This window comes from Meriones unguiculatus (genome assembly GCF_030254825.1).
Source record: "Meriones unguiculatus strain TT.TT164.6M chromosome 13 unlocalized genomic scaffold, Bangor_MerUng_6.1 Chr13_unordered_Scaffold_44, whole genome shotgun sequence".
In the NCBI taxonomy this organism is placed as follows: Eukaryota; Metazoa; Chordata; class Mammalia; order Rodentia; family Muridae; genus Meriones; species Meriones unguiculatus.
This window is the reverse complement of record NW_026843651.1, coordinates 1,274,116-1,300,668: the sequence shown is the minus strand read 5'-3', so window position 1 is coordinate 1,300,668 and position 26,553 is coordinate 1,274,116. Positions and strand designations below refer to the sequence as shown.

General features: G+C 37.4%; 1 pseudogene; it reads left to right on the top strand.

Moving 5' to 3' along the window:
- Positions 1-11,433, top strand: part of LOC110544793 (zinc finger protein 431-like) — a 37,940-nt pseudogene extending 26,507 nt beyond the window's left edge.
- Positions 11,434-26,553: the final 15,120 nt, after the last annotated feature.

The window sequence follows — 26,553 nt, the reverse complement described above, 5'->3', positions numbered from 1 at the left end:
TTTTACTAAGAAATTCCCACAAGCTTACACATGATGATGATGATGTTTATTTCAGGTAGCATCTCCCCTGCAGAAACTGTAGCATATTACGTCTCCCCTTGGGGAAAATATCTTTGACCAGCTGTTATGGCTGGTTTCCTCATGCTTACACATAGACAAATGATCAGACATATAAACCTGTGTATACTCATGCACATATTGCATGGGTGATAAAAAGGAACTCCTTGTAGCCATTGAATTGACATACATTCAAAAACATGTACAAAAAAAGAGACATATTTCATGCAAACATATCAATATGCATATTTACAATTCACAGATGAAGCAAATCCCACTGGGTTTCAATCCTGCTATTGTCTTTTCATAGCTATTATATTTCAGAGACAAAGGAATTACTTCATAGTCAAAACTGTTTACAGATAAAGATGAATTTGAAAATGCAACAGATTACATGCATTTTCATTAAAACTAAGCAGTTCATATTTGGGTATCCATTATAGAAGTTCATAGTGACAAAGGTTGACAAGTATTTAAGGTTAACAGGGTCGAGGTTGCAAGAAGATATATGTCCCCATTATATTTTGGGTTTGGGGACCAGTAAACATCCCTATATTTATGGTGTCTACAAGAATTAATGGAGCCATCCCTAGAGTGAGAACTTATCTGAAGCCACAAATCTATCTCAATCCTAGTGAGGCATTGGGAGGCATCCAGAAAGGTATTTATTGCTACCATAAAATTGTAAAATTGTTTTAGAACAAGTTAACTTCTAAGATTGTTTTAGTCAAATCAGGAATTCCATAATCAGGAATTAATTCATGTGAACAGCATTGCATCTTCATAAAGATCACGTAGGAAGTTTATCCAATCAGAGATGGTAAAAACTCAGAAAGTGAGTGTTCCTTCCAAGCCAGAATGTTTTTGAGACACAGTAGCACAGAATAAAGGAGTGTCAGTGTCTGGAAGCAATTCTGGGTGCATTGGGATACAGACCTTATGAAATACCAGCTCTCCCTTCCAGAAAGCTCACATGCCTATTGAACTTACCCAAATGAATGTCTCTAAGTCTCAAAAATTTTTAAAAAAAAGTACAAATTTCAAAAAAGTAATCATGGTCTAAGAAAGCATTGAAAATGGAGAGTACACTAAATTAATCTTCCAGCTCCTTATTTTTAGAAAGAGAGGAACTATATTTTGCCCTTTCTTTTTCTTGAGTTTTATTCAATCCCATCAACTAAAAATATAAGCAAAGAAACATTGGTGATTTTATTTATTCTTTTGATTATGTCCTATATTTATCAGTCATAATTTCATAATCACCCCTACTTTTTCTTACTTCCAGACACTCCCAAACACACATATTTTTCCAGTGTAACAATAGCTACAATGAGAAATAAAATCTTTTATCAAACTGCCTGATCCTCTGTCTCTTAAATGTTTGGAATCCTTCCTTCTCAATTACAAAAAAAGAAGTTTCTAAAATTTCTGATAAAGATCACACTTGTCTGTGAATATAATGATAGATATTTAGGATGAGGTTAGTAATTTTTTAGGTTGGTTATTGCCAAGATGTGTGTACCTTTACTTCATCCTTAGGGTTATCATGTGATGCTGATCATTGTTGTGGTTCATCGGCATCACAGCAATGTAGGACTGTTGCTTGACAATCCTTATTGATATTTTACTATCCTCCCCTTTGTGTTTCTCTCAATCTCACCTCCCTTATTATTATAACGCCCTCACGTTTTTCCCATTTCCTCGTTGAAATCACTTATACCCTTCTGTATTCTACTGCCTCCAGAGCAGCACCATTCTCACCTTGGAAATGGCCCCTTTTCAATTCCTAGTTTTTCCAGTAACTGCCAGATATAGACTCATATCTGAGTATATACATACTCAGGTTTCAGCTATGTTTTTCTCTTAGAAGAGAAAATATGTGAAGTCTGTCTTTCTGAGCTTGAATTACCTTGAATAACATGCTTTTTTACTAGTTCCACCCATTTAGCTGCAAATTTTATTTTCTCAACTATTGAATAATAATTCATTTTAAAATCATGAACTAATGAACCAATATGTACTTCATTTTTGAGGTTATAATATAATTACATAATTTTCTGCCTTCTCTTTACTTCCCTCCAAATATTCCCAAATACCTCTCCTGTCTTTCTTTCAAATTCATGATCTTTTTTTCATGAATTCATATTATGTCAATATATGTTTGATATAGACTTCTAATTATAAGTTACTTATTCTAATAATGTAACGTCTATGCATGTTTTCAGGGCTGGCTGTTCGCTTTTGGATAAGTAACTGATCTTATGCCCTTTCCTGGGAAGAATATTTATCCCACTGTCAGTCTTTATTAGTTCCCTATAAATTTTTGCATGGGATTGAGGCCACTGGTTTCTTCCTGGAGCATGTTTGCATGTCTATTAGCATTTTTTCAATGTTTAGTTTGTGTTTATGCAGGAATATTGGTAAGCCTTTTTTCTTTATTTTTTTATATTGGTATGTCTTCTAGGTGTAGCTTCTGGTATTAGTAGAAGACACACTACCAAAACATACTCTGATCCTCTGCCTTATATAACTTTTTTTCATCACTTGTTTTGCATGATCACTGTGCCTTAGATCTGGAAATTATTTTGTAGATGTATCAGGTGTGACTGTTCTCCAGAGTTCTGCCTTGTGATTGGTTGTGGTCGTGCTTGTTGTTGCAAGGAAAAGATTCTTTGGTCAGTGGTGAACTATACATATCTGTGTGCATTATTAAAAAAATATTTAGGTTGTAACATGTTTATATTCATGCATGGACTTACATGTATTATAGGAATTTTATGTAAATAATTCATAGTATGATTGCTTAAAACTCTTTCAAAATATTTATTGTTATTTCACTCACTTCCTTCTTTCATATTTATCCACCTTCATATTTAGAATAACTTCCACACATTATTACAAGTAGATCAATTTTTTTTGCCATTGTACTGCTTGCCCATCATGTTTCCTTGTTTCTACAGTTGTTCCATGGTGAATATTCACATCAGAACATTTGGAGCTAAATGCCCCAGAGTAGAGAATGAGAGATATTTGATTTCTGGATATGGGTTACCTAAATTATAAATTTTCTACTTACACGTATTTATGTGTATGATATTTTTCTTATCCATTTATCATGTTAAAGATATTTATGAGTTTCCACTTCCTACCTATTGTGACTAAAATAGCAATGAAGGTGACTGACCAAGTATTTCTAGAGTGGGTTGTTTAGTCATTTTTACATATGTCTAGGAAAAGTGATTTATGGTAGATTTATTTTTCCCTTTTAGAAAATCCTCTACACTTTTTTTTTTTCTGGAATGGCTTAACTTGTTTAAAATCTCCCTGGCACGGACCGGCCCAGTCGGGCTCCCGTCGTCCGCGGGAGAACAAGGCTTTAGACAGGAAGACACGGTTTCGGCAAAGAATTGACAGACAGAGACACCTTGATGGTTTTGACTCTGCTGCAACTTTACTGAAATCAAGCTAGTATTTTTATAATGATTTCACAAAAGGCACCTTAAAATGGCATACTTCCCAGAACATTCAGACTTTTACCAAGAATACAAAGTTTACATTTTAACTCAAAATGCAATGAAACATAAAGCAGTACCCATGAATAATCTTGGCCTAAAAACTTTTTGATCAGAGCAAACAAAGAAAAAGAAACCTCAAATATAGTTTCATTATTGCTAACCAATGAAGAGGAAAGTCAGGAGCTAAGTCAGATGCCTGCCAAAGTCCCTCTCTATATCAAAATCTAACTACACCTTTGTTAACCCTCTTCCCATATGTCCTGCCCAAGATTTTTGATCTTCTCTAGGAACAAGGCACTGAAGGGAGGGGGAAACTCCTGTCAGCTGCACCTCTTATGCTATTATATTTAAGAAGGAGCCTATTATTATTTTAGTATTCTTAATGCCTATTAATACTAAATCTAATTCATTACTTTCCTTAAACTTATTTTTATTAAAGCCTTTAACAATCTAATAATAATAAATTTCTTTATAAAGTTAGTTGTGCTGTTTCAGGTGTCACAGAGAAAGATCAAAGAATTCATTATTCCAGCCCCAGAGCCACAACTGAAGAAGCGTAGAAATCTCAGAACACGTCTCTTTTCCAAGTGGGATGAGTTTGCCAGGGACCTTCCAGGGGGCATTATTTCCGGGGAAATCATATCCCCCGCCCTGTAGCTTATGCTACTATGGCGACACTGGCGTGGGTGTGGCATCTCCCCCTTTCTTGTTTTTAAGATGCAATTCAAACAAATCTCGCTCTACAGTGCGGATGGAGTGGAGCAGTAATTTAAAAAAGACAAGGAAACAGGAGCACAACCAATAAAAATAATAAAATCAGGGCCCCTATCATCACTAAATAATGAATCCAATTCAAAGGATTTAAATTTCTAATTCCTGACTCTAAATCAGAAGCTAAAGAACTCAAACTTGCTTCATCCAAATGAGCCTTGCTAATAGCTGCTATATTCTTTTGCAAACTATCTAAATCATGAGTAATATCCGTATCTTTCCAAACTCCTTGTAAATGATTTTTTTTTTACCTTTTCCCATTGGTCAGAAGCATTGTATGGTAAAGGTGTAACACAAATATATGAGAAGGCAGCATGGCATCGAGTTTCCATCCTCGTGCTAATATTAACCATATCTTGTCCCAAGGCTAAAACTGCTTCCTCCAGCGCATTTATCTTGGATTCTAAGTTTTTATCTATAATAAATTGTTTTAAAAGGGCTAAAGAAATATTTTTATTCATCTCATTAATAAAATCTGCTGTATGTATCTCTTGAACTAACGCTGTAGTAGCAATAGCAAAGGTGGTCAAAATTGCAATTAATGCTGAAATCCCTAAAATAAGTGCTGCAACAAATCTCTTAGGCCTAATCAATTTACTTAGCTTTTCTAAAATCTTTAAAGCAGTATTCTCATACCATTCTTTTTCCTGTAAATCAACAGGAAGCATAACATAAGCAGGTCTCTTAACTAAAATCATAACAGCAATGTTCTTATCCAAACTAGAATCAAGACAATTAGTAACCCTGCAAGCTACACAATGAATTTTATAAGAATTTCCAACATGAGTTATATTAATTTGAGAAATATATCCCATAAGAAGAGCAAAAGCATAAGCAACACATGCCCTGGTTGCCAAAGGCACAGAATTTTTCCTTTTAGGCCTTTTTTGTAAAATCATATTGGCACTAGCTGCCAATCTAAACAACTCATGATGTGAAACTGTAGCATTGGTCTTAGGATCTCTAGAGACCCAAATAGGTTCCACATAACCAGGTGAAAACCATCTTTGTGCTTTTTGTCCCAATCCTGGAGGATATATCCATTGAACTTATCTGAATTATTTTTTAAATATTCAGTATAATCATAATTACCTGAAACAATTGAAAAATCCCAAACCTCCATATGGGTCCCTACAGGCACATATTTAGCTGCAGCCTGAGGGAAGCCACATTCTAACCATTTAGGGGCACCTGTAAGGCTACTTTCTCAAAATTGATCTTTATCTCTAAATTTCTCTGCACAAAGAGGGAGAGGCATAAAAGGAGTCTTTTCAAAAGTTACATTATAATTAAGGTACCCCAAAGTAGAAATTTGAAGCTCCCACATTAATCTTTTATCATTTTTTCTTCTGCCTTTAACTGTCAAATCAGGAGCATCTGTAAGAAAAGTTTGATAATTTATAGGCAGACAACCATATGGTGGAGATCCTTTTAGGGCAATGCAAATGGGGAGCAAATCAGTTCTGCCCTCAAAATTTAAATAAGCTGAGCTATTTATTCTTCCCTCATAATCCTGAAAACCTCCGAGAAGTTCAGTATCATTAGTTAGTACTTTCACATAATCTGGATCCATCCAACCCACAGGGTGTATAAGGGGTGGTTTTGGTACATAAGCCCAATAACTTTTACTATGCACAACAGCATTCTGACACATAAGTAATGACAATACAGCCAGAAATATGAATTCAGGGGTTTTAGGCTTTTGTTGAGCCTTCACCAATCCCTCTGCTTCTCTCATCAGGTGTTTCAGTTGTGTCCATGTTGTCATTTTCTTGGGCATCAACGAGAGCTTCTGCAGCTTCGCTTCCATTTTTCTCCTTTTTTGCTTTTGTCTTTTTTGTTGCCGTCTTGATATTAGCCAGCTGGATGAGTCTATCTGGGATCCAGATGGGGGAGTCGGCATCCTGTGGAAACACACATGCATATCCCCTTCCAGAGGAAATTAGAACATCCGGTCCCTTCCAGGATCCGGTTAACAAATCCTTCCAATATACTTGTGGAAGCTGTTCATTTTTAAGCCCAGACCAATGTTTCATAGCAGGAGTATTGCCCTGCTCATCAGTATTTAAATGGTTTAATACAAACAATGAATGGCTCAGCAAATGACCAGGCGAGAAATAAGTGTGAGCTTGTTTAAGTCTGATAATTTGATTTTTTAATATTTGATGTGTTCTTTCAATAATTGCCTGTCCTCGGGGATTATATGATATACCTGTCACATGATCTATGTTCCAGCTCTGTAAGAATACTGCAAGGGCTTTTGATGTATATGCCAGAGTATTATCAGTTTTTATTCTTCTTGGACGTCCCATAGTTACAAAACATTAGATAAGATGTTGAATGACATCCTTGGCAGCCTCTCCTGTTCTTGCTGAGGCAAATATCATATGAGAGTATGTGTCCACAGTAACATGGACATATGCTAATTTCCCAAATTCCGGAACATGAGTAACATCCATTTGCCATACTGATAAAGCTTTAAGTCCTGTAGGATTAATCCCCATCTTTAATGGATGGTACACCTGAGGACACTTGCCACAGTCTTTTACAATTTGTCTTGCCTCTTGTAATATGAAATAACCTTTTAAGAGCTAATGCATTTTGATGATGTAAAGTATGGCTTTCTTGAGCTTCTAATATATTCATTATTGTTCCTCTTGTTAAGGCGTCTGCCATGTAGTTTCCTTGCCTTAATGGACCAGGTAATTTCGAATGCCCTCTGATGTGGGCTACAAATTTTTTTTCTATTCTATTTTTAATTAAAATTGGTAAATCCCAAAGTAAATGGATAATTTGAAAATGCCCTGTTAAAAGAGCAGTTTCTATTGCTGGAAAAAGAATAGCCACATATCTTGAATCTGTGTAAAGATTAAATTTTTCTGAGAAGGTTTGAAAAGCCAAGATAACCACTTTGATTTCTGCCTTTTGAGCAGAAGTCTGTACATCCTGTCTCACTAGTGGTTCTCTGTCTGGAGCATAAACTGCAAACCTTCCATTAGAGGAACCATCTATGAAAATGCAGAGAGCAGCATCTAAAGGCTGCAGGGAACATTTTCTGAGGAAAATTACCTCTGTTTCTTTAAAGAATTCTGTTAAAGGATGTCTAGGGTAGTGATATTTAATTTTTCCTGAATAGCCCTATAGTGCTATTCCCCAATCTTAATCTTCCATTAATAATATATCTGTTTGTTTTTTATTATATGGAACAATTATATTATGCATTTCTTTTCCAAATAATTCTTTTGATCTCATTCTTCCTTTGCTTATAATTAAGGGACACATATATGGATAAGAAGCAAGCATTTTTGCTTGAGTATGGGGTAAATGCACCCATTCTAAAATCACATTTTGCCATAAACATCCTGTAGGAGTATATGGTGTTTTGAAAATAATTAAGTCCCATTCTTGATTGTAAGCTATCTGCTTAACCTTTGCTTTATTTAATTGTTCTTCCACCAAAACCAATGCTTTAATGGCTTCAGGAGTCAGATTCCTGGGAGACTTGATTAGAATCCCCTTGTAATAACTGAAACAAAGGACTCTATTCTCCTGTGGTTAATTTTAAATAAGGCTTGACCCAATTAATATTGCCTAGTAATTTTTGGAAGTCATTCAATGTTTGTAATTTATCCAGCCTGATAGATATCTTTTGAGAACTTATATAGTCATCATAAATTAATTGACCCAAATAACTTAATGGCCTATTCTTTTGAACCTTATCTGGAGCTATAATTAAACCAAATTTAGTAAGTTGCTTAATAGTATAAGCGAGAAGCTCTTGTATAACTTCCCTGGAGAAATGGGCCAACAATATATCATCCATATAATGAATAATATATGCATCCTTATATCTCTTACTGACTTCCTTTAAAGGTTCATCCACAAACTTTTGACACAAAATTGGACTATTTTTCATCCCTTGAGGTAAAACTTTCCAATGATACCTCCTATACGGATGTTTTAGGTTTACTGATGGAACACTAAAAGCAAATCTTTTACAGTCTTTTGTATATAACTTTATTGTAAAGAAACAGTCCTGCAGATATATTACTATTATTTCCCATCCCTTAGGATCTGCTACAGGAGAGAGGAGGCAAGGTTGTAACACCCCCATATCAGTCGTTGTAGCATTAACAGCTCTAAGGTTTTGCAAAAGTCTCAATTTTCCTGATTTCTTTTTAATAACAAATATTGGAGTATTCCAAGAACTATTGCTTTCTTCTATATGTCCTTTATCTAACTGTTCTTTTACTAGATGTTCTATAGCCTGTATTTTTTCTTCTGTAAGGGGCCACTGATTGAGCCATACAGGCTCTTCTGACTTCCAATTAATTTTATCTGCATAAAATGAGCTTCTAGTGGATCTTATAAAAAATGCTGATTGCTTAGATTATCTTAGGTAACTAATTTTACATTCATCTCTTTCACCATATCTCTGCCCCATAATGAAAATGGCAAGGATAGCAAAACATAGGGCTGAATCATTCCTGATTTTCCCTCTAGTTCTCATTTTAACATCTGAGAACTTTGAGCTACATTAGATGCCAACCCTAGCCCTAGTAAAGAGGAAGAAGTCCTTTCACAGGGCCAAGAGGAAGGCCAATTTGTTCCTGCTATACAAGTTTTGTCTGCCCCTGTATCCATAAGGCCTTGCAGATTTTTTCCATTTATTTTAACTGTCATAAATGGTCTTTCAAAACCTATGTCTTGTACCTAGGCCACAACATCTGAGGAGCCAAACTGACCTTGCCGTCTTTCCTGTTTTAAAACTGGATTTGGTAAATTTACATAAGGCAACAACTACAATTGAGCTATTCTTTGTCCTTTATGTAGCTGTATAGTTTCCTTTAATGGCTTTACCACAGAACCTCAAAGTTTCTCTTATAATTTGAGCTTCAGCCGATCATTAAACCAACCGTGCCTTGAGGTAAAGTCCCTAGAAAGAAGGTGGAGATTAAGGTTACTCCATCCCATGATGAAAGAATTATATCTTTATTCACAAAGAGGTCCAGACCAGCACTTCCTGGAGTGGCCCTAGGCAAATCATGGAGAGTAAATTCTGGAGCTTCAGGATTGAGTAAACTCTTTGGTTTACAATTTCTTCCTCTCTTTTTGCTTCAGGGCTGAGAGGTTGCTCCTCATTTAGTTTTTTTTTTTTTTTTTTTTTTTTTGTCTCATCCTCTGAATTTTCCTCTTTTTCTCCTATCAGAGAAGTTCCACCGTTGTGGAACTTGGATTTGCATTCATTTTTCCAATGTTTCCCCTTTTCACATTGAGGACAGATACCAGGAGCAGGACCCCTTTTTGACCTCCCCTGTGTATCTTCCCCTGGACACATTCTTTGTATGTGCCCTGTTCTTCCACACTTAAAACATGTGGGTTTGGAGGAGTCTCTTTTCCCTCCTCCATGAGTATTCTTAACATAGGTGCTGAATGTCTGACCTTTCATGGCTGCTACATATGCTATGGCTTGCATGACTGCTGGTGAGGCATGCACACAAGCCTTTACGTAATCTTGAATAGATCCTGTCTTTCTCAGAGACCTAATCAGGTCCTGGCATAGGAAATTTGCATTTTCCCATGCTAATTGCTTTAACAATATTTCTGTTCCCTCAGATGGAAACAACATCTTATTGATTGCCTCCTCAAGTCGAGACACAAAGTCTTGATATGATTGCTCATTTGTCTGCTTGATTCCTGATAAAGTAGTTCCCTTGGTTCCAGGGGGTGGCAATTTTCTCCATGCTTGGGCAGCATTATGTGTAATTGCTTCCAAGACTTCTCTTGGTATTTTTACTTGAGATTGAGGAGTAGTATAGTCTCCCATCCCCAGCAGCATATTTATCCCTGGTTTTGTCACTCTTTTCTTTATAAATTTGGTTAACAGTAACTTTTGATCTATCCTCATAATCAGTTCTCCAGAGAACATAATCTCCAGGACTCAAGGTAGCCTTAGCAGTTTGGTGCCAGTCATATGGAGTTAACCAATGACTTGCAACCATATCCAACACCTGCAAAGTATAAGGAGTGGAGGCCCCTGAAGTCTTTACAGCAGCTTGCAGCTCTTTTAAAATTTTTAATGGAAGAGGTTCCCAAGTAGGTTCCTCATCATTCATTCCTTCCACTACTGGAAAGGTAAATGTTAAATCTCCTTTTCTTCTAGCTTCTTCCATAGCTCCTCGAAAACCAACAGGCACCAGAGGCTTTCTCCTCCTACCAACTCTATCTTTTTCTTGTTTTTTTTTAGACGCTAGAGCCACCAAAGGAGGATCTTGATCATGAAAATGATCCTGTCTTCAGAGGGCTCATATTTAGCTGCCTCATCCTCCAGATCATCATCATCAAAAGGATCATCATCATTCTAATTTTTACTAGATGAGGAGGATTCATATTTAATGTGCTTAAATTTTAAAGATGACTTATTTTTAGTTCCATAGGATTTGGTGGGGTGATTAATAGGTTCCGCCTCATTCGTCTGATCTAGAGACACAGAGGTTTCATGAACCATACCTTCAAAATCTGACTCATTCGTTAATAATTCTCTCATTTGTAGCCAGAAAAGATAAGCATGTTTGGGGAGTTCCTCTTCTCCGTGTTCTTGTAAATATTTTCTTATCTCTTTACCCACTCATTTCCGATCAGCTAAAGTCAACGAGCCTTCAGCCGGGAACCAAGAGCTGACCTTCTTAATAAAATCAAGAAAGACCTTCAAGACCTTTTCTGAAACTCTAAAGCCACGATTTGCTAACATATGTTTTGAAACCGAGAGGAACATTTTCTCTTGCTTTGATTCAGATTGCCCCATGTTTCTATTTCTGATTATTTGCACTTAACTGCTCTTCTTTATCAGCAGAACTGCAGTTTCCTGGTGAAAGCCTTACCCGTTGCCTTGAAAGAAAGAAAAGAAAGAAAAGAAAAATATTACCTGTCCAAACAGCCCTGTTTGAAGCGCCACCTGCCATGGACTGACCCAGCCGAGGTCCCACACCCGTGGGAACTCAGAGATTTGGATATCAGGAAGGCACGGTTTCGGCGAATGACAGTCAGAGACGACACCGAGATAGCTTTGACTCTGCTGCAATTTTACTGAAGTCAAGCTAATAATTTTATATTAATTACACAAGGAAACACCTTAAAGTTGGCATACTTCCCGGAACACTTAGATTTTTACCAAAAATACAAAGTTTACATTTTAACTCAAAAGTGTAGCCAAACATAAAGCAGTGCCCACAAGAAATCTTGGCCTAGGAACTTTTTATCAAAGCAAACAAAAAACAAAACAAACAAACAAACAAAAAACTCAAACTGCAGTTTTATTATTGCTAACTAGTGAAGAGGAAAGTCAGGAGCTGTAATAGTCCTCTGAGCCAAGTCAGATACCTGTCAAAGTCTTTCTCTGCATTAAAGTCTAAATACACCTTTGTTAACCATTCTCCCATATGTCTTGCTAAAGATATACGATCTTCCTTAGAAAGAAGACACCAAGGGGGACACGATCGAGCCAGCTGTACTTTTTTATGCTATCTTTTCCTAAAGAGGAGCCCACTATTTTTTCACTATTCTTATAATGCTTTCTGATACTGAATCTGATTCATTACTTCGTTTAAAAATTTATTTTTCTTCCACTCTATTCTTGCTAAAGCTTTTAATAATCTATCAAAGATATGTTTCCTTGAATAGTTAATTGTGCTGTTCCAAAAATCACAGAGAAAGAACAAAAGGCTCATTAATCCAACCCTGCAACCGAGGAAGTGTAGGAATCTTGGAGTACATCTTTTTGGCTTAAGTGGCCAGGGGAGACACATTGCCAGTGACCTCCAGGGAGCCTATTTCCTAAGGAAACTTATCTTCCATCTAGTAACACAATCTTTTGATATGCTACATTGATGACGCTGCAGTAGGTGTAGCAAGATTTATTTAATTAACCTAGAGCACAATGCTGGGCAATATTTACTCCATACTAAACCTCCAAGACCACAAAGTTTCCTACTATTCAGATTTCACCCATTATACTTGTTTTTAGTCATATTTTAGGTCTGGTTCTTAGCTCCAGCTCCACGTGGTTCTAAGACCTCTCCTGTCTGTTCTCCTCCTCTCCTTTCCTGCCTCTTTCTTCTTCCTCCCACTCTGGACCAGGATGTCCCAACCTATCCTCTCTATTGCTCAGCATTGTGGCTGGTTGTTTTATAGAATATACAAAGAATGAATGGTGGCATATTTACACAAACTTGAGACAGGTAATGATTAGAATAAGCAATGTCCAGACTGAAACCAGGTAGTGGGAGAAAGAAATCAGCTTTTGAATGAACAAGGGTAAATTGTATACATTCCAAAAGAACATTATACCAACTATTTTATTTATTTATTTATTATTTATTATTTAATGCAGTGTTCTGCCTGCACACCAGAAAAGGGTACCAGATCTTATTATAGATGGTTGGGAGCCACCATGTGGTTGCTGGGAATTGAAGTCAGGATCTCTGTAAGATCAGCCAATGCTCTTAACCTCTGAGCCACCTCTCCAGCCCTGATTCCATTGTTCTTTAGTTCATGTTCCTTAAATTTTCTAAAACATAAATGAATGTGTAACAAACATCTGTAGAAGGAGGCATTGATTTTCAAGGAAGAAAATGAAAAGATGATTCACAAATGCCTTGATGATTCTTTACTATGATCACACATAAATTTGAATGAATACTGCTGACTTTATCTCAATGGCTCATGTCACCATGTGGTGAATTAAATTTATCATTGTGTTTTCAGGATGATGTTTCTTATTCAAGGCCAGTAGGAGGCTATATGCTGCCTTAGCTGATCTAACTGGATGACTGAGCAAACAGCAGCTTTTTAGGGGGAGGTGGGGAGGCCAGCCTTGAACTTGTGATCCTCTTGTCTCAGCCTCCTGAATGCTTGGGTAACCAGGCTTGGGCCACTAAAGTGAGAACATTGAAGCACATGGTACATTTATCTGTTTGGGGGGGATTATCACATTTTGAGATTTTCTTTTTTTTCTTTTTTTTTAACTTAGGGAAGAGTATATTTGGCTTATGATTCCAGAAGACTAGATGGCCACAGTGGTAGGGAAGGCATGGTTGGCAGATGCAGGAAGCTGAAAGATCACATTTCAACCACAAACAGAAAGCAGAAAGAGCAAAAAGTGGGATAAGGCCATAATCTCTCAAAGTCCCCATGTCCAGTAATGCACTTCCTTTAGCAACAGCCATGCCTCCTAAAGGTTCCATAGTCACTGCAAACAGGGCTACCAACTGGAATGAACGTATAACATATTTTACACATTTAAAAAGTTATTAAAATGTATGCCTTTGCCATGTCAGGCAACCTCTAACCAACTGTAATTCCAACTTCATGGGATCCAGAGTCCTATTCTACCCTCCGTGGACACACACACACACACAAACACACACACAGGGACATATGTGTCTTTTAAAAAGTAAATGTGCAATCATCCTCACAACTAGAAAAGCACATTTTTAAGAGGTGCAGCTGAGAGGCACCATGATAATGTGGCCTTGACATGCAGAATATTTCCTTACATGTTTTACACCTTTCTTCTTAAGTAAAAGTTTTTCACATGTTCTCTACACAAAATAAAAATAGAACCCTGTGTCTCCCCACAACACCTGCCCTGTGGATCTTCTGTAGTTAATTCCTGCCTTCTTTGATTTCTTTTATTTCAAACCCATTAAGAATTTCTTGTGATGGAGATTTAAAAAAATGAAATAAAATGAAGTTTCACATCTTTCTCCCATCTCTATTTTTTTTAATAAACAGTACTGCATGCCTTCCTTTTGAATGGAACTCAGCAATGGGTTACAGGCAAGTGCCAGCAGGTGTGGTTCTTATTTTTTGTTTTAATATTATTATTATTATTATCATCATCATTATTATTATTCATCTTTTGGCTTTTTGAGACAGGGTTTCTCTGTGTAACCCTGGCTGTACGGTACTTTCCTTGTAGATCAGGCCTGCCTGGAACTCACAGAGATCCACCTGCCTCTACTTCCTGAGTGTTGGGATTAAAAGTGTGTGCCACCATGCTTGTCATGATTTTCCTATAGCCTGGGTGAAGTCACACTGTGTGACTTAGGACATGTCCAGAGTTGTGAGTGAAGAGCTGGGAGGGAATGCAAGCCCTTATTTTTGGAGCCAGGGTTTCTCTGTGTGACTTTGCGTGTCCTGGACTCACTTTGCAAACCTGGATGACCTGGAACTGACACCTGCCTGTGTTTGCCCCACTGACAGTCAGAGGTGTCTGACACCATACTTGGCTTTTTGTTATAATCTTTAAAAATGATTTATAATCTCTGATTATGTGTCTGCCTTCCTGAGACCATCCTTATTTTGACTGGGAGAGTCAGCACTCACTAAAAGAAAGGGGGCAGGGACCCCAGGATTCATTCTCCAGTGAGCAGGGACTGGCTGGGCTTTGGCTGAGCAGGAGAATTTAAACTGGACACATTTAAACTGAAATTAAGCTGAGGCTGAGTGTGCAATAAACTAGCTTTACTTAGTAATGGAGGGTTGTGCTTTTTTCCCTCTCCTAAAAAGTATAAATCCCATCTATTTGTTTGTTTTTATATGTCTGACTGTTTTGCCTGCATGGGTAGGTGTGCCTGTGGACCAGGAGAATGCCTGGTGCCTGAAGAGGCCAGAAGAGGGAGCTGAATGCCCTGGAACTGGAGTTAAAGATGGGATGAGCTACTAGATGGGGAACAGACCTGGTCCTTTGCAAGAACAAGTGCTTTTATCTCCCAAGACATCTCTATAGCCCCTGATCTATAAAAGGCATCCATGATCTTGTTCTCAGTGTTGTGGCATATTGGTAGAAATCTTACTATATTGACCCTAAATCTAGAAGGCGGTCACTGAAATTTCTGGGATCTTGTGACACTCTGCAGCCAGCATGACCTTGCCCCCAGTGTTATAGGGGTCAGTCAGGAAATTGGCCAAGACACTGCAGAACACCAACATGCTGGGTGTTGGTAGTCTGGCTTCTGTAAATCAGTCAGGAAACTTCTAGCCAGGAATGTCATGGTGGATGCTCTTCAGGGACAGGACAGCTGGGTGTCCCAGAACACAGTAGAAAGCAGTAGTTTTGTCCTTGTTGAATATGATAATTGCCATGGCCCAGAAACATAGATTTGGGTCAATCCAAATTCCACGTTCCAATGTGCAGGCAGTCCCATGAAATATTTATACTATTAGAACAGCCATAAATGCTCTTAAGTTAGACCTTAGAAAAGTAGATTATGGCAAAGCATAGAAAACTAAGTTATGGGACTCCAATGCCATCAGGTGAAATTCTTAACACCGGGCCTGCCAGATGGTTGTGTTCTACTTAGCACACTGTTATAGTTATTCATCAGTCCTAGAACACTAGGTCCAACAAAGAGGCTGACAAGGAATGGCTAACAGGGCCTAAAGATGGCCCAAGACAAATTGCTATTAGGCTCTGGACACACTAACATCTCCACATCACTCCAGGTCTGATCTGTCAGTCAGACTCTGTAAACATGATTCCTCTGTGGGAATTCTCATTACAATGATGAGGTGGGCAGTCAGGTTCAGGGTGTGCAACTCTGTCAACATAAGGGAGACATTCCCATCCCACCAAACTCCACAGATGACAAGTCGAATCCCAGAGCAGATGAAGAGGACAGGCAGGTGACTGATACCTGCAACCACCTCAGTGTTCCTGAATTAGAGTAATATTCACACACACACAGCAACATTCTCTCTCTGTCTCTGTCTCTCTTTCTCACACACACCCCCCAAATGAACCATGAAAAGAGCATCAGAGTCGCTTGCTGGGTGATGCAGATGACTGTGCTGTGGTGGCCAGTGAAGAATAAATAGCAGAGGAAGCAACAGCAGAAGATGATCAAGAGATGGCTTAGGATTCTAGGATTGTTCTCGAAAATGGGGCAATGCTTAGTACTTCAGGAAATGACCTGAATGAACAGCAGTGATAACAGAGAAGAACAGAGGTAAGCCAAAGCCATGACCAAGGGACCTTAAAAGGTGGGGCAGATCACTTGTTTGGGGAAGTGGGCTTATGTCACGGGCACACATTTTCATATTTTGTAGAGAAGAAATTGTCAGGCTCCAATTTTCCAGAAATCAATGAAATTATTGACATGTTTATTGTTATTAATAAAAGAGTGAAGAAAAAAACATGAGGGATACACGTCGGTGCAAAGATGTTCACTCACACAGAAATACCATAAAAGCATGAAACCAGAAGCCATAATGTACATAAAGGAGCTGTATATATATAATAAAAAGCCTTGAAAACCCACAAACATGTCCTTGAGTTTTTCTGTTGCTGCTCAAGGGGCCAACCTGTTAGCCTGTTAGTCTGGTTTGTTGCCCCAATAAGCCTCCCTTGGAGAAACTTAAGTTTTATACGTATTGTTATTATTATTATTAGTAGTAGTAGTAGTAGTATTTAAAGAGATATTAAGTGTTCTTTCTGGAGGGAGAGAAACTTTATTGATGATCCATGGTGTAGTTCTTGTTTTTTTTTTTTTGAAAGATTTATTATTTGTGGAGTATTCTGCCTGCATGCCAGATGAGGGCGCCAGATCTTACTACAGATACTTACGAGCTCCCATGTGGGTGCTGGGAATCGAACTCAGGATGTTTGGAAGAGCAACCGGTACTCTTAAGTTCTGTGCCATCTCTCCAGCCCCCTTATTTCTTATTTTTATTTTTAATTGTTATTTATTCATTTTACATCCTTGTTGTAGACCCGCCCCTACTCTCCTCCCAGTCCTACCCTCCCTGTTTCCCCTATTACCCCTTACCTGGCTCCTCAGAGAACAGGATAACCCCCCTCCCCTGTGCCCACCAACCCATGCCAGTATATGAATTAGCATCAAGACCGAGCTCATTCTCTTCTCCTCTGGCCTGGAGAGGCAGCCCCGACAGGGTTAAATGATAGAAAAGCTAGTTTATGGGTCAGGGTGAATTTCATATGTGTGTTGGACCTGCTTTGTTTACAAGGCCTTGTTACCCTCATGCACTTCATCCCCTCTGGCTCTTACACTCAGCACACAGTGTTACTTGAGCTGTTAGGGGAGGGATTTGCTGGAAACATCTCATTTAGGGTGGTAAGGTCCGAGGCTTCTCACTGTCTGCGAATCAACTGGATGTGGGTCTCTGTATTTGTTCCCATCTGCTGCAGGAAGTTTTCTATGATGGCCGAGCAAGGCACCGATCTGTGAATACGGCTGTGCTCCTTTAGCACAACTGTAGCATTTACGTTTCTCTGATGTCCCTGGCCTGTGCAGACTCAGGCTCCTGGCCAATCAAGCCATGTTGGATCAAGGTTCCTTTTTGTGAAGTGGGCCTCCTGAAACTCAACCAGATATTAATTGGTCACCTCCATGAAATTTGTGCCACAAGCACACCAGCAACTCTTGTAGGCAGGTTACCACTGGAGAGTGAAAGGTGTATGGCTGGATTGGTGTGTACTTTCCTCTTTATGGTTAATGTTAAGGGGAACACGAGTACCCACAAGCATGCATGCCATGTCTTCAATGTCTTATGTATTGTTGAAAAAGCAGGCACTTGAGAATAACTATAAAGTTATGCTCCAAGAATCTGAAACTTGGTGGAAATTAAACTTTCAGAAGTTAGCATGGCTCCTCTTCATTTTCCTAGTTCCTCCTGTACCCTGTTATTTTCAGGTATTTCAGACCGAACAAAAAGCAACTTTTCAGGCTGGAAATGGACTGTAGTTTTCAGGTTAGATATAGCAGTAGCATAAAATTTGGTCAGTGGTGAACTATACTTATCTGTGTGCATTATTATAAATATCTAGATTCCAACATGTTTATATTCAAGAATGGACTTACATGTAGTACAGGGATTTTATGTAGATAATTCACAGTATGATTGCTTAAAACTCTTCAAAAATTTACTGTTATTTCATTCACTTCCTTCTTTTATATTTATCCTCCTTCATAATTAGAGTACCTCCCCTGGTTTATCCCAATCAGATCAATTGTACCTGCCATTGTATTGGTTACCCACCATGCCTTCTTGTTTCTACAGTTATTCCATGATGAATACTCACAAACCAACATTTGGAGCTCGACGCCCCAAAGGAGAGAATAAAAGATATTTGCCTTCTGGATATGGGTTACCTAAATTATGTTTTTTTTTTACTTACATCTATTTATATGTATGATATTTATCATGTTAAACATATTTATGACTTTCCGTTTCCTACCTATTGTGAACAGAATAGCAATGAAGGTTACTGAGCAAGTATTGTAGAGTGGGATGTCAAGTCATTTTTAAGTATGTCAAGGAAAAGAGAGCAGAGTCAGGTAGCAAATTTATAATTTTTGTTGAGAAAATTCTCTACTCTGATTTCTGGAATGGCTCAACTGTTTAAAAGACACACCACCAACCCCTTTCCAGAAATTGATTTTCATGCTTGGTCTATAGAAGAATCTCAGATATCACCTAAAGCCCTGTATATAACAGGGCTAAAAACTCCCTAAAATAACAAAGAAAACAAGTATTTGTTCATGTACTATTTATCTCAATTACTTTCATGTAATTACATTTTGAATATATATATTGTCCAAAAATTAATAAATAACATGCATAACTTACTAAAATGTGTTTTCAGCAGCAGCTTCTATTCTAAAATAGATTGTGATTGTTCGACAAAGTGAGGGGATCTTATTTCTGTTTAAATATACATTTAAGAAAAAAGTTACTTAAAAGTGGGTAAATAATTTAATTTCAGTATACTAATGGGTTTTATTAGGAAAAAGAAAACTAATACATCAAACTGATCAATTTTTATTTGCTATTTTTTGTTTTTAATACATCTCAAAGAGTTTTTATCGGGTCTTAAGAGAATAATGTAGCACTTAGGGAAGAAGATGCACCCCAGCAGCCCTGCACTAGAGGCCAATATGGAGAAGACCTCCACAGCCACGACGGCTTTGCCTTTGGTGCTCTGGTAGACAGGGATGAAGATGACCCAGACACTGAGGAAGATCAGCATGCTAAATGTCAGGAACTTGGCCTCATTGAATGTGTCAGGCAGGTTCCTTACCAGGAAAGCCACAGTGAAGCTGCCTAAGGCCAGGGTCCCTAAGTAAGCCAGAACACAGTAGAAGGCAGTGACTGAGCCCTTGTTGCATAAAATGATGACATGAGCATGTTCAGAGTGTTCATCTGTGTCAATATAAGGAGGTGAGGTTCCCAGCCAGACTGCAGAGAGAATAAGTTGGATCAGGACACAGATAGGGATGACAGCATTATAGATGCCTGAGACAAACAACCTTCTCATTGTTCTTCCTGGTTTCATGACCCTAAAGGCCAGAATTACAGTTATAGTTTTTGCCAAAATGGTGGAAATAGCCAAGGTGAACACAAGTGCAAATGTTATTTGTTGCAGTATACAGGAGACATTGTTTGGGCGTCCAATGAAGAGAAAGGAACAGAGGAAGCAGAGGAGGATGGAGATGAGCAGGGTGTAGCTGAGAGTCCTGTTATTGGCCTTAACAATGGCTGATTCTCGGTGTTTGAGAAAGACTCCCAAAACTGCAATGGTGCTGACAGAGAAGCACATAGCTGTGCATGCCAGTGCCATGCCCAGAGGATCCTCAAATGAAAGGAAGGTCACTGCCTTGGGCAGACAGTTGTTTCTCTCAGGGTTTGGGTACTCATGACTTGGGCAAGTGATGCACTCCTGCTGGTCTGTATGGAGAAACTGGATCAACATTTCACCTTATATAAATATCTATTTGTTGCACATTTAAAGTGTTTTCCAGTGATGTGTGTATTCTGGTATATTCTGCTTCCTGTTACTGCCAAGTACATGAAATCTTTATAATTCACATTTTTACTGTTTATCTTGTTTAATCCAAAATAAGCTTTCTTCTCAGCAGCTTATCACTGTTTCTCAAGGACAGTAAAATGTATTTTACTTGTATTCAGATAAAGAAATACTGTCAAGTGAGCCTTCAAATCTTTTTTTTTACACTTTGAGTTTCTAAGTATGTGTACATTGTATTTTGGTGACATCAATGTATAAATATACTTCATTGTTTCCACCATCATGGATTCTTCTCATTTTTCTTGTTACTCACTGTTTCAGTGGATATTTGTTATCCCACTCCTATAATTTTTCTAAGGTAACATGGGAGTAAGTTAGGTCTCACCTCCATGACCTATGAAACAGTTCTGATTTGGTGGTAAATATCCAGCCCTTGCATCAACAAACTCCAGCTCTAATCTCAGACCAATAATTACCTATCTCAGCTGTGGAAGTTTCAAATAAATTTCTATAGTCTTTGACATCCTTTGACTCAGGACAGGACTCTTTGTCTTTCATTATTAATTGCAGAATTATCCTGGGAATTGTTCTAATTTTCACTCTTGTTCTTCCAGTAATATTCTGAAGACTGAAAAATGACTTGCATGTCATAAATTCCATAAATCTACCAAAATGTTTTATCACAAAGAGAGAATGACAGCCATATTCACTGAAATTGTTGAGAGTCATTTGCCAGTATAGTTGCTTGGTGCTATTCCAGCAAAGCTGAGATTGTTACAATTGTTCTATCTCTAACTTCTGTTTTTTTTTTTAATTGTTTGTTGCATTACTGGGGACTTTCTGCACTTTGATTCACTTTCTGTTCTTTTTTTTCTACATAAAAATTATGTCTGAGTCTTTTTTTAATTAGGTATTTTAATTATTTATAGTTTATTCACTTTGTATCTTAACTGTAGCACCCTTGCTCATGCCCTCCACATCTTCCCACACTCATATCCTCCCATACCCCTCTCCAAGTCTGCTGATAGGGAGGTCTTCCTTCCCTTCCCTCTAACCCTAGCCTATCGGGTCTCATCAGAGCTGGCTGCATTGTAAGGAGAACAGGGACTGCCTCTGAATTTAACTCAGTAGCTGGCTCTTTGATCACCTTCCCTTAACAGGGAGCAACTTTACTAGGTCATAGAGGAAGACGATGCAGCCAGCCCTAATGAGACCTGAGCCTTATGAAAATACTAAACTTAACTTTATCTGTCCACTCTTTGAAAATCTTCTTTATGCCCTGGAAATTGTTAAGCAGAGTTAAGCAGACAGAGAGATGAGACCATTATTTCAGGAGTTTTCTTGGGGTATGTGCCCCTAAATAGTATATTGGTGCAGGGTAAACAAATGTAATATGCATACCCTGTGAGGCCTGGAGATTCATGTATAGGTTTAAGATATTTTATTATAGGCTTAGAGCTCCCTGAAAATGTAGTTTAAAGATAGAAGTTCACAGAGGATACATTCCTGATGAAATAAAACTTAGTAAATGAGATTGACTTAAATAAACTTTTTCTAGTTTGTAGCATAGATAATGATACATATAGTAAAAGGAGATATTTCTTTGTATTTGCTATGCATAAAAAGACCAGTTAAAGTGTTTTTTGTTTCTCTGGACTACACTCATAGTGCAAACAATACCAGCCTAAAAGCAGGCTTTCACATATTAAATGTGTTTTCTGTGAAGGAGACATTCTTTAGATTCTTTAAAGTAGAGTTATAGGGATAATAATGATAATCAAATATGTTTTGTGTGTACTTTTTAAATTGTAACTGAACTTTTATCCCTGGATAATGAAAAAAATCAAACATCCATTCTGTACCACTTGTATAATCATTAATCTGTGTTTGTACTGTGAAACTTGTACAAACAAGAAGAGCCTTGTCAACAATAAGTCAGAGCCAAAGAAAGGTCTTTATGTTATAAGTCAGCTGCTAGATTCCACTGACCACATCAGCTGACTAACTCCCTCTCATCGTTGACGCCTCATCAGCTCTCTGGAGCACCCTGTAGGCAAAAACCTCTCCTTTCCATGCTCACGCTTGCCCCACAGAAAGGCTCCTGGCACAAGCTCACAGAGAATGAACTGCCAACAGTAAAGCATGCAAGGGACAGATATGGGATTTCTGCACATATATAACACTTGTGCAGCTTTGTCTTTATGGGGACACCTAAGAGCAAGACCAAAGCTTTCTCTGACTCTTTTGTCACCTAATTTGACTGCCTTGTGTAGCCTCAATAACAGAAGTTGTGCTTATTCTTATTGAAACTTTATATGCCAAGGCTGGTTGATATCCATGGGGGACTTCTTTTTTTGGAAAGAAAGGGAGGAGGGGCACATTGGGTTGAGAGGGTCTGAGAGGAGAGGTGTGAGCAGATGCTGTGATAGTACACGAATTAATTAATAATATAATAAAAAGAAATAATAGCTTTGTAATAGAAATGAGTGAAACAGAAACAAAGAACACAATACATAGAATTAACCAAAGGAAGAGCTGTCTCTTTCTGAAGATAAAGAAAATTGACAGACCTATATCTCAAGTAAATTAAGGAAAAAATAGAGTACTCAAATTAACAGAATCAGAAATTACAGAAAAACTTTACTACAGAATTCAAAGAATTTCAGAATATTCTAAGGAAATACGTTTAAAACATACTATATTCTAGTCAGCTTAAAAGTGGTCATGAGATGGATAAGTTTTAGATTTGTTCAAGCAACCATTAGTCAAAGTTGAATTCAACAACAATTCAGCAACCTAATTAGAGCTAAATAGACCCAAGTGTAAATTCAAAAAATTACAAAAGGCTCCCACCAAAAAAGAAAAGGATGAAAGTTCAAACAAGGAGAATCCAAGATGGTGGAGACCAGTATGCACCTTAACTGAGGGGCAGAAATGCAGAGACTCTGACCTGTCCATACACTGGTTTCAGAGACGTATAAAGAAGAAAAGAACAAATGTCTCAAAGAAATTCAGGGAAATAGAGGGCAAACAAAGAGAGGCCATCATATATAAGAAACCACAATTAAACAGGTGAAAGAAATTATTAAAATTATTCAATTCTTGAAATGGAATTTGAATCAATAAGAAAACACACAGAAAATCCTGGAGATGGAATACGTAGAGAAGAGATCAAGTACCACAGAGATAAGCATCACCTACAAAATACAGGAAATGGAGGAGAGAATCTCAGGCATTGAAAATACAATTGAAGAAACTGATCTGTCTCTCAAAGAAAACATATAATCAGAAAAGTTCAAGGACTCCATGAAAATGTAAAGCCTAAGAACAATAAGAATAGACTAAACAGATGATTCCAGGCTCCAAGGTGCAGAATATATTTTTAATAAAAATCATAGAAGAAAATTTCTCCAACCTTAAGAAATGATAACCTTAAACATACAAGAGGCTTACAGTACACTAAATAGACTAGAACAGAAAAGAAAATTATCTTGCCATAAGATAATCAAAACAATAAATCTACACAATGAAGAAAAAATATATCAAAAGCACAAAGGAAAAAGATCAAGTGAAATATAAAGGCAGACCTATTAGGACCACACCACACTTTCCAACAGAGCCTATGAAACCCAGAAGGGTCTGGGGAGATGTCATGCAGACATGAAGTGACCACAGATTCTAGAGCAGACTACTGTACTCAGCAAAACTTATAATAAACAGAGATGGAGGAAACAAGATATTCCATGACAAAACTAAGTTAAAACAATGTCTTTGCACTATCCCTGACCTTGAGAAGCTACTAGAAGGAAAACTCCAACCCAATGAGATCACCTACACCCATGAAATACACGATATAGATAACATCAGAAGTTGGGCTGGAGAGATGGCACTGGCTGTTCTTCCTAAAGGTTCCTGAGTTCAATTCCCAGCAACCACATGGTGGCTCACAGCCATCTATAATGAGATCTGGTGCCCTCTTCTGGCATGCAGGTGTACATGCTGGTAGAACACTGTATACATAATAAATAAATCCTTTAAAAAAAAAGAAAAAGAAAAATCAAAACAAGCACATAAATACACTATCCGCAATAGCACCACAATAAAAGGAACCAAAATTCATTGATGACCAGTATCTCTCAACATCAATGGAGTCAGCAATCCAATAAAAAGACACATGCTAACAGAATAGTTATAGAAACAAGATCCTACATTCTGCTGCATACAATAAACACACTTCAGCCCCAAAGATAGACACTACCTTGGAGGAAAGTCCTAAAAAAAGGTTTTCCAATCAAATGGAACCCAGGAGTAAGTGGCACTACCATCTTAATATCTAATAAAATAGTCTTCCAAATTAAATTATTCAAAAGAGAAGTGAAGGATATGTTGTCCTCATCATTCAAAAATCCACCATGAGGACAACAATATCTTGAACAACTATGCCACAAATAGAAGGGCACCTGCATTTGTAAAAGAAACATTATTAAAACTTCAATCACATATCAGTCCCAACACAGTAATAATGGTAAATCACCTCACTCTCACCAAGTGACAGATCATTGTCACAGAAGCTAAACAGTGAAATAATGAAGCTTACATAGGTCATGAATCAAATACCTAATAGAAGTCCTCAAAAATGGTCACCCAGACACAAATATGTCTTCTTCTCTACAAATCAAGGAACTTTCTCAAAAATTGAGCATATATTCAGGCAAAAAGCAAGTCTTAACACATACAATAAGACTGAAATAATCCTTTGGATCCAATTACACAACCATGTTCTAAATCTGGACCTCAACAATGACAAAAAGAGCAAAATGTCTACACATACACATGGAACCTGAACAATTCTACTCAATAACAGGTGTCGTGGAAGAAATAAAAAAGTAATTAAAGATGTCCTAGAATTCAATGAAAATTAAGGCACAACATGCCCAAACTTATGGGACACAATGAAAGCAGTGCTAAGAGGAAAATTCATAGACTAAGTGCCTTCATATAGGAATTTGAGACATCTCCTACAAGCAATCTAATAACACAACTGAAAGACCATGAATAATACAACAAGATGTAGACAGGGCCAAGAGGAGTAGAGGGCTGGAAATAATCAAATTCAGTGCTGAAATCAATATACTAGAAATGAAATGATTCAAAGAATCATCGAAACCAAGAGCTGATTCTTTGAGAATATCAACCAGAGAGACAAACTCTTAGCCAAAGTAACTAAAAGGGAGAAAGACAGTATCCAAATGAACAAAATAAAAAAGGAAAAGGGTGATAGAAGGACAGAAATCATGGAAATCGAAGGAATCATTAGGTCTTACTTCAAAAGTATATACATCACAAAAACTTAATATCTATATAAAATGGACAATTTTCCTGGTAGAGTCCACTTAGTTAAATCAAGATCAGGTAAATAAAACATCCTATCTTCCCCAAGGAAATAGCGGAAGTCATCAAAAGTCTCTATCCAAAAAAGCCCAGGGCCAGATGGTTTCAGCTCAGAATTCGACCAGACTTCAACGAAGAGTAAATACAAATACTCTTCAAACAATCCCACAAAATAGAAACAGAAGGAACATTAACAAATTAATTTGATGAAGATGCAGTCACGTCACAGTCAAGACCCAAGACAGACATAAACTTCAGACCAATTTCCATCATGAACAATGACACAAAAAAACTCAGTAAAATAATCGCAAAACGAATACAAGAACACATAAAAGATATAATCCACCACTGTCAAATAAGCTTCATCCCAGGCATGCAGGAGTGGTTCAGTCTATAAAAATCCATCAATTTAATTCACCACATAAACACACATAAGGAAAAGAATTCCATGATCATTTCCATAGATTCCAAAAATCCAATGCCTTTTCATGTATAAAATTTTGGAGAGATCAGGGTCACAAAGCACATACCTAAACATAGTAAAGTCAATATACAGCAACCCTATAGCCAACATTAACCTGAACAGAGAGAAACTCAAATCAATCCCAATTGAGGACTTCTATTAGGTATTTGATGCATGACCTTTGTAAGCTTCATTATTTCACTGAAATCAGGGACAAGGCAAGGCTCTCTGCTCTCTACATATCTTTTTAACATAGGAATTGAAGTCATCTGTCACTCTGCAAGGAATTTAACCTATGATAGCATTAGATCTTAGAATATAAAGAATATTTAATTTTCAACATTTGATCATTTCCAATAATACATAAAAAAATTCTGTTTGTATTATGGTTGTCTAAGGATTGGCCTTTATAATAGAATAAATAGTAGATTCTCATAATTATATTAATGTATTTTCTTTATGACTTTTTATTTTTCTGTAAAATTTTTCATTTAAAAAATAATATAATTACCTCACTATGCCTCTTCTTT